Raw genomic sequence first — 16,813 nt, forward strand, 5'->3', positions numbered from 1 at the left:
AATTATTCAGGGGCATCCGGTCTCAAATTGCTCAAGTCCTGTACAGGAGCCATAGTAGTTGGATTGACATCCATGGGTTCAGATGGCAACATCCAACTCGGACACACATCTTCCTCATTGCTGTCGTCCTCACTTTCTGTTGTAGAAATTTTCACATATACTCATTATGAATGTATTCACGCAATACCAAATACTAGATCTATGTTTTATTATATCATACAAATATGTGAAGCAGCGCTATCACCCAATGTAGTAAACAAATAATGTGTGCAAAAAAACAAATATAACAGTCAACAATACTTCTGTGGAAAAAAAAATCAAATTCAATCTTCTCATCCACTGCTTGTGTAAGTCAAAGGTGAATATGTTTTATTATAATTCAACTAAGTATGAATATATATACACAATACAAAGTACTAACTCTATGTTTTATAATTATTCAACTAAGTCCAAATTAACCATAGTGATATGATGTTTTTCATGTGCAGTTTGTCTCTCCCATTGAACTATGACACTGCACTTTGATGAATTTAGTAATTCTTTTTTTAGAATCATTTACCTTACCTTTATAGCCCTAACCTCCTGATGTACTAGGTAACCTTTTATCTGTGTTTTGATACAGATGTTCCCTTATGTTTTGTCGATGCCCTGATGAAACATGTTAGCTATTCTACTTAAATGTCCCCCTGACTCTGATGGAAAAAGGTTGTATCTGGACTATTTTAATTGGTCTGGTTCTTCAAATCTTACATCTACTGTGTTCACTGTTAAGCCAAGGATACTCTGGCAATCTTTGGAAATGCAAAAGCTGTCTACCCATTAGCCAGATCACCCATATTGAAATCACTTAACTACTTTTGGATGAGAAATACTAAGACAATAATCATACTGGTTCATCGTTTTCTTTACACACTTTCAAAAAAAGACTGCATTATCTATTGAGCTGCTTCAGTAAATTATTAACAGTTTGTAAACTCCTTCATAATTTAGAAAGCTACATAAAAATCAAATGCTAAAAAAAGGCTTGAACTCTTTATGCTTCATTATCCACAAAGTTAGTTGGTAGTATTTCATATGACTAAAGCTGAACTTCACAAAATGTTTGATTCGTATATTAATTCCTCAATAGCCGCAATGGATATAAATCCACTTTATGTAAACCAAATACCTTTGCAAACTCATATATTACCTTCAAGAAGTGACATCATCACTGTGATGCACATAGCCTGTGCAGAGAGTAGAGATGTGGTAGGCACTACGCAGGGCTTACCTACAACTGGCTGCCTGCAGAAAACTGCAAAGGGGTGGGCACAGGACCGGTCACCCTGAATGGTGAGAGATAGCAACAGTGACCAGTCTTCATTACATGGAACTGCTGCATAGAGGCAAAGTACATGAGCTGTTGCTTGGATTGGTGGACACATATGTGGAGGAAATACCCAAAGGACACCTAGATTTATTGCACAATACACATTTTGCTTGTATGTAGACAATATTTGTTTTGCTCAGAGTTCAGTGTTAAGTAGGAGAAAAAGCTTGGTTAAACTGATGTGACCATTATCAATGAACATTAATTATTTATATAACTTCTTCTTTTGCCTAGATGAGTTAACACCTTTTGCTATTTTGGGCAGTTAAGGTATATTGGACAGTAATGTGAGACTTTTTAGTCCTTCTCTATCTCTTTTCCAAGTAGAATTTTAGATGAAAGGGTCAAACAGATTTTTTTTTATATATAACGTTGAACTTGATAAACATTTGTGTTTTCACCCTTTTAACCTATGCAACTGTGATTGTATGTCAGTATACCAAATGTACAACTATTTAACTGCAAAAAAAAAAAAAAATTAAATCACACTTGAACACTCCCACTTTTTTTAATATGTAAAGATTCATACTTTACTTTATATTCAGTAGACACATTAGTTCTTAAGTTATTGCTGTCGTATTACTTAGTATGTGTTAATATTTATTGAAAACAAAAAAATAACAAGAATAATCTCCTTAATCCCATCCTTGGGAGGAGTTAGTTTAGGGTATGTAAAATTCTATTTTGTTATTCTTATTGAGTGCTAACAAATGCATCTGTTTATATGTCTTCAATGTCTTTGTTGGAAAATAGTCATATAATGTGCACACATTGTACTTTTTTGTAATTGGACTTTGCTCAGAAACTGTTCCTGTCTAGGAATATATTAATCCAAATAAAGAAAATCCATATTTCTTCCCTGATAATTTGAATGTCATTTTCAGTACAGACTGTACACTTAATCTGAGCAAAATAGGCTAAAATGGTACTAATTATATAAAAGCTAATCCTTGTTTTTGTCAATGTCATTTAACATGGGGCATATTTTCTCTATTTAGTATTGCATTCTGAACTCAATTTAAAACTAAGAGTAAAACAAAAAAGGCAAAAAGGGAGAAGGAAAATGAGGCATGGCTGTAATGCCCTTGGCTGTTGGCAATCTTAGCAGTCTATTTCGGAAATGATTGGATACCAAGAATAAGCTGTAGAGAGGTGAAGATCTTGCATGGAGCTGGTAATCACACATGGCATGTGCTGTCATGAAGACAACTTTGGAACTGAATCTTGAGATCATTATGAATGAGACATCAGACACATGAAAACAAATGGTGGCTTAATATCCAATGAAAGTGAACATCAGCAAAGGAAATATGTCTTTCATGGCTCAAGTTACTTGACAGCCATTTGAGCACAACACTACTTTGATATCTACCAACAAGCTAGTATAGAGACAATCATTTGATAAAGTTTGATATATTTCTTAAAAATAGAGGAATTAAATATATAGTTAAAAATAGTATGGTATATAAAGTAGTACAATTTAAACAACTTAAATACGAGTGTATAAATGTCCCAATATTTTACACCTGCCGGATTACAAACACTGGCAAAACTTAAATAAAAATTAAGAATAAAAAATAGATGTTGACATGTTTCCTAAGTTAAGTGATTGTACTTTAATGGATTGTCAGTTGCCTGGATAACTACTTTCTATTGCTTTTTATTGCCTGATAGACATGTAATAAATGTTACAATCTCAGTTTTAATCAGCGAAACATATTCAGGTGCATCAAAACAAAAGGTTTGCAAAGTCTTACAGTTTGTTTTAATTGGAAAACAGCCATAATCTGAGTAGAAAAACATGTTCCTTTCAAGCAGGCTGTAGTGTAGGTCCTGTATTGAAGCAAAAAGTGCAGCTCTAGATCTGACTCAGCAGGGCGCATGTTAGACCTCCACACAGGGACCACTGCTTCCCCACAGATAGCAGAGATCCTTTTAAGCAGCATGCTGGAAGGGGACAGGCTTTTTTTACTCAGGTTATGTGTGTTTTCCAAAGGAAAGAACTATCAACTGTAGGACTTTGCAGACCTGTAATGTATTTAGCTAATTTAAACTGAAGGTTCAACGGAGCTTTAAGAGTTTCCTTAAACCTATTAAGTACTAGGGGTGTGCTTTATAAAATAAAATTGGTCACATCTGATAATCGAACATAATATGAGAACTTGTACTGTAGGTAAGTTGGAGTAAACGTTTATACTAAACATAAATAAAATTATAAAGCAATGTTTTCTATTTTTATTCATTTCTTACTTTGTTTTTATATTTCCATATAATGTCAACATCCTTTCACATATGCGTAAAGGAGAACCTGTTGAGATCTTTTCTATAGTATCAAATGAGAATCTTTGTGATCTTTTCACAAAAGACATTTATTGTATTTGCACACTTCTGTATGAATAAATTCAGTATCATTGAACCCAAATCAGTCTAACTTCACTCTTAATGTAAGAGTATGACAATTGTTTATGTGGAACTATTTTTTTTACCTTGGATGTACTGTACAAATTAGTTTTTAATGATAAGCAGAATAGCCCTCATGATCTTCCATGTGGCGAGATAAGTGGGTGAAGGGGCATCTTTGAATTTTAGAAAGGCTAAAAACTCTATGTCTGTGAGTTAGGTTTAACATGGACTGGTGGTCACCCTGTAATACAAACACTGAAAATGTTATTTGCCTGGATACATCCATATTTTTATGTTGGAAAAAAGACTTGTTACTCCATCTAATACTGTTTAGTAAAGTGATGAAATGGAAGGTAGTGTATCTCACAGATAGACCAATTGTTGCCTGCTCCTGTTATAATACAATCCCAATTCAAAAAAAGTTGGGACGCTGTGTAAAATCGACATAAAAACAGAATGCAATGATTTGCAAATCTTATAAACCCACATTTTATTCACAATAGAAAACATATCAAAAACTGAGAAAATGTACCATTTTAAGAACAAAATGAGGTAGTTTTGAAAATGATGGCAGCAACACGTCTCAAAAAGTTGGGACAGAGCCATGTATACCCCTGTGTAGCATCCTCTCTTATTTTAACAACACTCTGTGAATGTCTGGAAACTGAGGAGACCAGTTGCTGGAGTTTTGGGAGAGGAATGCTGTCCCAGTCGTGCCTGATATTGGATTCTAACTGCTCAACAGTCATGGGTCTTCTTTGTTGTATTTTTTGCTTCAAGATGTGCCAAATATTTTTATTTGGTGAAAGGTCAGGACTGCAGGCAGACCAGTTAAGCACCCATACTTTTCTACTATGAAGCCATGCTGTTGTCGTAGATGCAGTATGCAGTTTAGCATTGTCCTGCTGAAATATGCAAGGCCTTCCCTGAAAAAGACGTCTGGATGGGAGCATATGCTGCTATAAAACCTGGATATATCTTTCAGTATTGATGGTGCCTTTCCAGATGTGCTAGCTGCCAATTTCATATGCATTAATGCACCCCCCATACCATCAGAGATGCAGGCTTTTGAACTGAGTGATGATAACCACCCAGAAGGTCTCTCTCCTCTTTAGGCCAGAGGATGCGGCACCCGTGGTTGCCAAAAAGAATGTCAAATGTATATTCTTCTGACCACAGAAATGTTTTCTACTTTGTGACAGAGCATTTTCAATGAGCTTTGGCCCAGAGAAGATGGTAGTGTTTCTAGATCATGTTCAGATATGGCTTCTTTTTTGCATGATAGAGCTGGCATTTTTGGATGGCACGGTGAACTGTGTTCATAGACAGTGATTTCTGGATGTATTCCGGAGCCCATGCAGTGATGTGCATCACAGAATCATGCCAGTTGTTAATGCAGTGCCATCTGAGGGTCCGAAAGATCACAGGCATCCAATATTGCCTTTCATCCTTGTCCATTGCGCACAGAGATTTCTCCAGATTTCCTGAATCTTTTGATAATATTATGTACTGTAGATGATGATGTATTTAAAATCTTTGCAATTTTACGTTGATAAAGATTATTCTGAAATTGTTCAACAATTTGTAGACGCAGCTTTTCACAAATTGGTGAAGCTCTGCCCATCTTTACTTCTGAGACACTCTGACACTCTAAGATGCTCTTTTTACACTCAATCATGTTACTGACCTATTGCCAATTAGCCTAACATATGAAAAATGTTCTTCCTGCTCTTCCTTGTTAGTACTATTTACTTTGCCAGCTTTTTGTTGCCCCGTCCCAACTTTTTTGAGATGTGTAGCTACCATTAGTTTCAAAATTACCGTATTTTTTTCTTAAAATCATTCATCTTCACAATTGGGGTTGTATCAGGTGATATTACAGTCATCTCTGGGAAGTGTATGCTTTTCTTTGTGACCTTTAATTGATGTGACAGTCATTTATAGAAATGGAATGGCTTTCTTTGTGACCTTTAATTGATATTTACAGTATAATGGGGAAATAGATCAGACTAATAACATGCATATATCTTGACAGTATGTTAATAATAATGCAGAATATAAACATCCCTTCTTGTTAATCTTCCACATACCACATGCACTTCTCTGCTATGATCAGCTTCATGACCCTTTGTGGCACACCATACTTTTATTTAATTACCAGTTAAGGCTATAAACTCTAATTCAATACCTTTTGCCAGACTGTATTGTACTAAAAGAAGTTATATTACAATTGTTCTCAAAAGAAACTGGGGAATTTTAGTTACAAGATAAGATTTGCAAATACTTGTTACAAATTGCGTTAATTAAGTGCTTACAATGTTAAACTAAATGTATTGTAACAAGATCCTTGTTTTGCAAGCAACATATTGCTCTATGTAACCAAGATTAATAAAAAATTCATGAAACTCTATGATCTCATCCCATGAATGTTTCTATTTACTGCACTAGTGTCAGATGTTTCATCTGGATGAAAACGATTTACCATTGCTTGTTTCCTTTTTTTTTTCAGCTAAGAACTTTAATCTACCATTAGTGTATTTAGTGAGATTGGTCAACAATACAAAGGATATATAAATAGATATTAAAGGAATGCCAACATACTATATGTTTGCTTTATAGCTGGTAAGTATTTAGCATGTAAAATAAGAAGCAGCATTAAATATAATAAAATGTCTTCTACTGTAATTAATGATTATTTCAACTTTTTTGCCCTTGTAATGTTTTATTATTGTTGGCTTTTGGTTCCATTAGTGATAAGTTCCACATATTTAGGCTCCCCCCTCCCTAAAACTCTGGATGAAAATGCAAAATAAAATCTGTGAGGGTGGAAGAGTGAAATAGTACACTTACCTTGTCCTGGCTTCCACCTGGAGCTCTTAGGTGACATCATCCTCCTTCAATCCAGATCTCAGAGAATGCTAAGTAGCCCAAAATATTGTAAGAAGACAATCCTGCACTTTTCCACAGTTTATTCTTGCAAGATTTGGGCTACTCAACATTCCCAGGGATCTTTTCAGCAGGAAGATGATGTCACCCCCCGCACTATGGAAGTAAGGGACAGGTGAGTATATTATCTATCTATTTCTCTTGAGGCTACTCGCTGCCATTCGGTCTATTCTCCAAGGGGCCGAGCGGCAGTGAGTGAATAGCCGAATGCCGCCAAGCAGCATTCGGCTTGTGAAAAAAGTTGGCAATAAAATTAAAAAGTTGAAAAAAAGGTTTACAAATGTAAATAAAAGATACATTTTTAAAAATAAATAAAGATTTCCAAAAAAAATTAAATAAATCAAAGATTATTTAAAAAAAGAGAAAAGATTATTGAAAAAAGAAAAAAAGATTATTGAAAGAAGAAAAAAAGAAACAATTGGGCGAATCTAGCAGTGACAGCTAGCTGTGCCCAACTGTTTTACTGTTTCCTATTGGCCGGGACCTGCCAGAGTCTTCTAGCAGGTCCCGGCCAATGAATAACTGGGCAGAGCCGGCCATGACATCACGGTCGGCTCCGCCAAGTTGTCATTGTTTAATGACAGTTCAGCTGATCTGTCATTGCAACTGGGCAGAGCTGGCTCTGCACAGCTGTCAGTTGCGAGTCTTTCGGGCCCGCTTCAGCTTTCACTTCGGCCCGGTCGAGCCGAAGCATATGCCTTCGGCTCGGCTGAGCCGCTCGTTTAGCTTCGGGAGCTGTATGGGCTATAGTGAATATAGAGAACATCTACTAATATTCTACTGAACTGAAGGGCTCCGGCAGCCGAAGCTAGCTGAAGGATCAACCAGAGCTACAGCTGATCCTTGGGTTAGCTTTGTGAATAATTCTCTTAGTTTTTCTTTGCTAAGATATATATCAGCCACAAAGTGAGTTCCTTGTTTGCAATGAGCAAGTCAATAAATAGACTTGTATTGTGAGAAGAAGCAGTAAAGCCAAGTCATTGTATCGCGTGCAAAGCTGGAAGGCTGAAAATGCAATTAGCAAATATGGCTTCTCCTGTGTGTATATAGCTGCATATTATACATAGGAACAAGGTTTTTAAGATATTTACACCTATTGATAAGATTACATTCATCAAGATGGTCTTTTACAAGTTTATTTAAAAAAATATTGAACATTTTGAAAATATTGAAAAATATTGAAAATATTGAACATACTATGACAAAATCCATACATAGGGTCAAATTGTTCTCATTTATAAACAATTTTAAAGCAAATAGGAAATGGAAAGCTCCAATCTTCCAAAGATGCTAAAGACATATAAATAATATTGTCAAATACACACAGATTAGGGACTTTAAGGAACAGGCTTGAAATATGTAATGCACTTTAGTTTTATATTTAAATGCAGAGCTTTTTTTATTGATTTGAAACTTTTGATAAAATGATTTTACAATGTAGCATAATCAAATCAAGGCAATTATTTCTGCATAGCGAATATAGACCACATAGAACATTTTGATTCTTAGTAACACATTCTTGTGTAAAAGAAAAATGTTCCAAAATACTGCCCTACCTGCCAATGCAATCTGTGTTGGTTCTTATTGTTGTCCCTAAACAGTTATAGTATAGGAATAATGTACTAGTATAGTATAGAAATAATGTACTGTATAAGTACAGTTCTCCCACTCTGTGTCCCTACATCTAGAACTGCTACTAGAGTAGGGTGAACGTTTTCCTACTCTTCTAAATGGTGTTTATAGGTGTACTGATCCAGAGTACACCTTAGTGTGACTTGTCTGGTTATGATGTCTAATCTTGTTAAGTGGCAAGTGGTAAGTAGCAAGTTAACTGTCAGAACAAGAAAGTTGGTCAAACAGGCAGAAAGTCATAATCCAACCCTGCACTCATTATTGTTTACAGGAAAACTCTGGGAAAATGTGATAATTTGCTCACTGCACTGGGTATGTAAATGACTATTAAAAATAAGTATGTTATGTGTGGAGGGCTACTGCAAGGTATAAACATCTTACCTTGCAGCATGCTGATTCCCACACATAACTCTATTCACATAACTGCCCTCTTTGCTATTTGCCAATTTACAAAATTCCTTGTATTTTTCTCAAAGATTACAAAGAGTTCTGTGATTGGAGGAGGAGAGATGATGTCACGTCATGATCCAAATCCCCCTCCTCCCCTCTAGTCGCAGAATGCATTGTATTCTTTTAGAATGGGAAATGGGAAAGCAGTGAGGATAGCCAATAGGAGACTGTGATGTGAACACCAGATGAAGGACCCTACTGGAAATAAACAAGAGAAGGCTTGGTAATGGAGGATCATGTGACAGTGGATTTTGGGAATTAAAATGGACATTTAGATAGATGGGGGGGGGGGGTTGCTATCAGTGTAGAGGGGATGGGAAGGATTTTAGTTTTATCCTGGAGATGGACTTTAACAAAAAATAAAACCAAAGAAAGCACAGTAACTGCCATAACTGTCTAGTAACAAATAATGTCACACTAGACATTATGCAAAATGCTGTAATACAAATACATTGCCAGCACTTATATATTGGTTTCCCCATGCAATTTGTTTGCTGTAGTAGTTATTTTGCTAAAGCAGTATTTGATCTCCAGTAAACATCATACAACTGACTCTTTAATTGGTGCTGTATGTTGCATATAGGCTTTTACTGAATTTTAAAATGCTTTCAGAGTGTTCTGACAGAGGACCATCTGTAAAAATAATACCCTATTATATTTTCCCAGAGGTACCAGTTCAAGGCTGAAAGTAGTTGTGATTGACTGGATGTGCCTCGGCAATAGTGCCTGTGGCAATATGTTTGTTTTCATGTACACATAGTTATGTAGAGGTAATATCACAAACCAGATTATGCAGAAGATTGTTGTTCTGTACACATGTATTATGACTTTTTGCAATGTCTATTGCTGTTTGAAGTAAAATATGGTTGTTAGCTTATTGTTCAAGGTGGGATTTATTATTAATTTAATGAAAGTAAAATAAAAGAAATGGAAATTACATTCTAATGTTTTCTATGTTTGACTCCAATGAATTGCCAGTACACATTGGGTTGACTATATGACATTAATTATAGAACAGCAGATTTAGCTAAATATTGAGCATTTTGTTATATGCACATACTTTATTTCCTACATGGAAACTAGCATAAAGAAAGTAGTGGTAAGAGAAGAATGTGTTGATAGTAAAAATGCAATTTCTAAATGTAAATTTCTTATTCAAAATCAAAATCCTTGGACTGAATTTAGAGAGCATACTTCCACAGAAACAGACTATGATGCCTATATGTTCAATCTGTACAATCAACCAATCAATTGTTTAAATGCTATTTTTTGGGGAAATTATTATTATACAAAGTGTCTGCTGTTACCATTGTAGTCATGAAGGGCTTTTTTTCTTTTTGTGCTTCTCTTAACCTCAGGATTCATTTTTAATAAGAGTTTACATTTTCTGATTTTAATCCACAACCATAAATATTTAGGCCTTAAATTTCAGGTTATGGTAACAAAATGAAACAAGAATAAAAGGTTTGCACAAAAGAAATGTTTCTGTGCAATAAAGGCACCAGCAGGCCCATTATGGTGTCTGATGATAGGAAGACCTCTGACTTTTTTACGACTTTAACCTCTGTGTTTGCATTGGTTTCTGCAATGGATTAATAAATGAACCCAAAGTTCAATTATCCATTAAATTAATAGATTAATATCAGAATATCTTTAGGTTGAATGGTCAAGTTGGTATGGCCTGGAAGTCCACCTCTGAGCAAGTAAATGTGATGTGAGACAGTACATTTAGCTTCATTTTAATGTTAGCTAGGTTTAATAACAAGAACACTCTAACAAACACTCCAACACATTTTAATAAAACATCCTGATGCAGAATTATCTTTTTTACATTTTGTTCCACGCACGTATTTTTAAATGTTGCTTCTGTTTCCATTTTTCCTTTTACCATTGAAATGTGTAATTTTATGTCAGATATTCCAAACATTATATTACCTATTCAAATAGTACATTTTCGAACAATGTAATGTCAGTCTTAAATATACAGTAAAAGAAGAAAAGTCACACAAAGATGTCTTAAAAGAAAACATTTTTAAAAATTTGATTGATGTGCACAGTCTTTTTTCTCCATTAACCTGTAAATTAATTGACTAACCAAGTATTATAATGATTTCCTGCTAAGCTTGCCAATTCATTTAATTACAGTATGTGAGCCATTTTAAATTTCTACCACTAGTGCTTGAAAATAACCCACTTCTTTAACAAAATAGATTTATTCAATAAAGGCTTTGTACATCTTGATTGTATATATCAATTAACATTCTATTATACAGGCTAAATTCAATTGATGGCTGAAATTTAATTAGGTACTATACATCAGACAGGCTCTAATATCTAGAGAGCCAAACTAAGGGATTTGATTTAACTGATGAGGATGAGAGGTTGTTCTAAACCTATTGCAAAAAAGCTGCAAGGCAAACCACTGGGATTTTTCACCAAGTTACCGAGGCCCCTTTGGAATATGAAAAAGCCACATCATGAGGCTATACATATTAATGTTCAAAGGATGTTTTCTATTGTCTATAGCCTTCACACTAAGCCTGACAGACAGCCTGATCTATAACATCAGAGCATAAGAGGATCTGATTTATAGACAGCATTTTATGGTCTTTTCTAGCTTCATTTTTATTTAATATTGAGAATATGCTTTAGACATTTTCAATGATATAATCTCATCAAAATGCAAACAATATTTCTTGGCTAAAAACTTGAAATGGTTATTGTTTGTTACATTCTATAGAGTGTAAGTTTTAAACTGATTCCAAACTTGAAGATTGCTTTTTAATTGGTTTTGCTCAGGAACTGCCCTTTCTTATATAACACTGAAAAATAAATATTGTGACTTATTCCAAAAAAAGGAGGTTTGTCTGGAGATATTTTCTGCCACTGAGCATTTCTCTATGCTATCAGTTGTAAAAAACAATGTTCTTTTTCCTGCTGGATGTATTTATGGAGAAGAAAGCTATTAAAAATCAAGAATACCTCTGACCCCCCCACCCCCAAAAAAATGTTATATAGTTTTTATGACTGCTGCAGAGCTAAAATCACCTGACATTTTCTAATATCTCCCTGGTTCTCTATGGGTAAAATATCTACATGTTTGTTATTGGCCTGCACATGTGCTGTGGGTCCTTTTCTCCCTGGTGGATTAGTTGTGTTTATATTATGGAGAATGCAACAAGAGGAGCTAGAAGATGCAAAGGTGGTTGGGAACACACAAACAATTCAAGTGGACCGGAACAGAGTTGGTAATTATGGTTGGGAGATCTCACTGCTGGAGAATTAAAGAGATACAACAGGCTTTACCTATACCTAAAACTTTATTTTTAAGGAATGGCATTAGTTCGCTTTCCACTTTTAGCATGTTTCATCATTAGACTGGCTGACACTTCTGGCACTTCCTCATTGCTGTGCTTGATAATTTTTTTTATAAACAGCAGTGTGGCCAAGGTAAGGCCATACTGCTATTTTTTAAATTGGGACTTTAGTTAGATTTTAGGAGACTAATATAAAAATATATATATGTAAATTTACATCCATCCATTTTATTTATTATGTTATTCTCTCACCTTACAAAGGATACATTCCTCATTCACTACACTTGCTGGTAGTGTGTTCACCTAGTGGGTCATAGCTAAATAATTACATAGTAGGTAAGGCTGCATAAAAACACAGATACATCTAGGTTAACCTAGACGTATACACACGTGTGTGTTCATTTAGCTAACAACTCTCCTATAATCTGTATAGTCTGAAAAACTAATAAACTCATCTAAGTGTTTTTGAAGTTATTAATGCTTTCTGCTGATACAGGTAACTGCAGAATGGAATTCCATATTTTTCTTGCTCTGACAGTAAAAACCATTTGGTAGTCTGAGATTATACCGCATCTCATCTAACTTGCAATCATATCTCCTCTTAGGCATCTTTTCTAAGGTGAACAAGTTTAATTTTTGTAGTCTATTTTCATAACTCAGGCCTTCCACCCCCCCTATTAATTTTGTTGCCCTCCTCTGAACTTTCTGTATGTCAAGGACGACTTCCTAAGGATTACAAAGATAGGTCACGTCACTGAAAATGGTAAGAAAGTATTGTTTATTGCAAATCATGTCACATAGGTAAAAAATGTTAACCTTTCACGGCCATTCAGGGCCGGCCTTAGGCCTTTAGGCACCCTGTGCGAGAAAGCTTTACAGCACCCCTCAGTGGCCCCACCCCTCAGTGGCCACACCCCAAGTATCCGCACCATTTAAAGACTCCTATTTTGTTAAGCCCCAAAGAAACATATTAAAAAGTATGATAAAAATTAAACTTTTATTTAAAGGTATTAAACTTGAAGGCACAATATAAGTATTCTTATTAAATAAAACAACAGAAGGTAAACAATAAATGTCAAACTAAAATAGAGTCTATAAAAGTAAAGTGTCAGGTTGTCATGCCGACCCTTTTTTCAAGTATGTGTATCTAGAAAAGTAAAAATAAAAAACAGAACACAAAACCTAGACTACATGTAAAATTAATGAATTACTACATGTCCGAATATACGAAAAATGTATTCCGGCACATATTAATTTTTGAGAATGTGCGGCGGCCATGTTGGCCCCCGGCGTGTTCTGTGAATGTGTGCCACCATCATGGAGGTAGGGAAAGCACAGTGGTTGAAAAACGCTGATATAAATCACAGCCTGTTCATTCATAACTGGGGACACATAGTACTATGTGTCTCCAGTTATTTACAAACACTAGAGTGATCAGACGACCAGTGTTTGTCCTTCTCACACGGAGGATCGGTAGATATGCCACGCACAGAGCCGCTGTCATCCTGAAATTGACAGCGGCTCTGACAGCTGCGGGCGCAGCTTCTCTCCCCCTCACCGCTCCGCCATAATGACAGCAGGCAGCGCTTTCTCCTGCGAACGAGGGATCGCTGTCATGTCGGATGACCAGCGGTGAGTAGGGGAGAAGCCGCCCTGAGGACGAGCTGTGTCGGCCACCTGGCGCCTTTGTTGCCATGGCACCCTGTGCAGCCGCACAGCTCGCACACCCCTAAGGCCGGCCCTGGGTCCATTCCTCAAGGCAACACAGTTGTTACTTTCCCAGCACACTTACCAGCTATCCTGCAAAAAAAATTACACTGTCTAACTATTAGGGTTAAAGACAGAGTTTTTTTAGATGCACAACTTTTGCTAAATATGTGGAAGCCACACTGCCTCATCAAGGCCCCTCTGTGTAGTGTGGTCCTAACTCTAATCTATGAGAGCCTCCATCTTAGAGCATACATGGCAAAGATTAAATTGGGCGCAGGTTCATCAGGAGACAGCCCACCCCTCCTTAAAAGAACAGTGGGTTACACACTTGGGGCATCAGCTGCCGTTGTGATGTGCAGGGCTTCTGGTGTGTCCCTGTGCCTTTAATAAGGGGTGGGGTACTTTGGGGTGAATGGAATGGCATTGCACCAATATGAAAAATGCACATTACTGCAGTGTGATGGAATAACAAAACAATAGGTGAATCAAAGATGTAGATGTAGAAGCCAAAGCTGGTGGTCAGCCAAGCCAGAGTCTGGAACCAGTAGATCAGTAGACTGAGCCAGGATTATACTGTACATGGAGCACAGGAACTAGCAGAGAGCACTTGGTAGGTCTAAACAAACGCAAGGGGGCGGAAACCAAGTGAAAAGACTGATGACTATATAGTGAACTGGAGTCTCAAAATGTCTCTCACTCATGTTTCTCACTATGAGACAGCAAGTTGCTAGGAGTTTGCCAGTAGTCACAGAATGATAAAGTTTAGGGGTTTGGTTATAGGAGGGCACCTAGGAGCAACAGTTGGTGTCAGAAACACTGCACAGAAGCTGAACCTGCAGCTTGAGCAGACAAGGAAGGGTAAGAAACCCTGACAGAGGCTTAACCCTCACATGCTAAAAGGTTTCTTTACTTTGGGGGTTTATTCACAAAGCTGCCGAAGGCAGCTGAGTGAATAACCGAGCCGACGTGAAGTGAGCCGAACACTGTTCGGCTATTCACTTCAGCCTTGTACGGCTGATTTCAGCCATACATCGGCTAAAATCAGCCATACATCGCCTGCCTTCGGTCAGCCGAGCCGAAGGCCAGAAGGAGTTCGACTCAACCGATCCAAAATCTGGATCGGCTGAACCCAAGCTCAGGCAGCTCACTCGCTGATGTTTGCAGAGCGGCATTCGGCTCAGCTATTTTGCGCGGTACCTCCAAGGTAGCAAGTAGAATAGAAAGTACGTGAAATGACAATTGGACGGAGCTAGCAGTGAGAGCTAGCCCCCATCTGTTTCCTATTGGCTGGCACCCCCTCCAGCAGGTCCCGGCCAATGAATAACAACTGGGCGGAGCTGGCCATGATGTCACAGCCGGCTCCACCCTGTTGTTATTATTTAATGACAGATCAGCGTCCCCAAACATTTTCCACATTTCGAATGTCACTTCGGCTCAGTTGGGCCAAAGCATATGCCTACAGCTCGGCTGAGCCACTCGGCTGCCTTCGGCTACTACACGGGCTGTAGCCCGTACAGCAGCCCTTCGATTCGACTGAACCAAAAGGCCCCAGTGGCTGAAGTGAGTCGAAGGATCAGCCGAAGCTATGGCTGGATCTTTTGGCTCATTCGTGAATAACCCTCTTAATGTATATTTTAAATATTTGACTTCTGCCTCTATAAAAAAATTTAAAAAAATATTTTTTTAATGAGACAACTATAAATATTTAATATGTTCAACTTCCAGTTCACTGGGTGAGCATAAAGCATAAGCAGTAGCTTTCTATGGATTTTAAAAAAACAGTTACTATTTTGAAATAGACCTGAGCAGCTGGGGAGATCAGATTACACACACTGAAGTATGACTCATACTGTAAGGATACATCCTTCCTCCTCTCCCCCAGGAAAACTGACCTAACTTAGACAGTTTATGCCAGAAACACATTTCTGGCTATTGCTGCTGCTGCTACTACTACTACTGGTATTTAGTTCACACTATACATTTCTGCATTATAAGAACAACACATTGTGAAGTGAACCATGCATCCATTACATTCTGACAACTAAATAATGTCTAAGAGATATTTTTCAGGGCATGAAAGAAATGTGTTAGACAGATGGCTTGTGTATGTAATAATGATGTGACTTCTACATGCATCATGCTACTACAACCCAGCAGGGCTGTGCAGTTACAATAAGCCATGCTCAGATGGTCTGACAACTAAATATATTATTCAAAACATTCTCTTTTACATAATCAGATAAACAAAATAAAAAGTCTCACACTTACTTATATTGCACCCTTATCAGAGCTGTTTATAAAAAGCTGTACAACAACTGTCACTTTCTATTATAGATGCTAAATGTATAAGAATTGATGGGCCTTTCTAGCTAATGTCATTAGAGGAAACCTGGTTTGTTTTTTTGTAATGAACGGTGTCACAGTTTATTTGTCTCCTTTTGATGTGTGAAACAGTGGCAGCTGTTGGTGGTGGATTTCATGAAAAAAGGGGCACAAAATAAACAAACACAATTTGCATAATGTCTGACCAGAAAACCCATAAAATAACATCTTTTAAAAATGTGTCTTTTACTTTACACATACAAACCTAAATGTATTGTTGCATGGTGAGGATAGACAAGATTATTAGCTAAGTCTTGAATGATAAATCACTTTAATATCAATAGATATTCTGAAGCCCAGAGTTTCAATGCTCTATAACATGCAAAAACTGTACAAACAACATAGATAGATAGATAGATAGATAGATAGATAGATAGATAGATAGATAGATAGATAGATAGATAGATAGATAGATAGATAGATAGATAGATAGATAGAAAAATAGATAGATAGAAAAATAGATAGATAGAAAAATAGATAGAACCAAAAATTGAAGTTTTTTGTTACTTTGAAGCCTGTTCACAGGATGAAACAGTGGCGGAACTACCGCCGGTGCGGCCGGGGAGGGAGCACCTGGGCCTCAGCCTGTGGGGGGCCCAGCACA

This window comes from Nanorana parkeri, unplaced genomic scaffold, assembly GCF_000935625.1.
Source record: "Nanorana parkeri isolate BGI_ZX_2015 unplaced genomic scaffold, ASM93562v1 scaffold1236, whole genome shotgun sequence".
NCBI lineage: Eukaryota > Metazoa > Chordata > Amphibia > Anura > Dicroglossidae > Nanorana > Nanorana parkeri.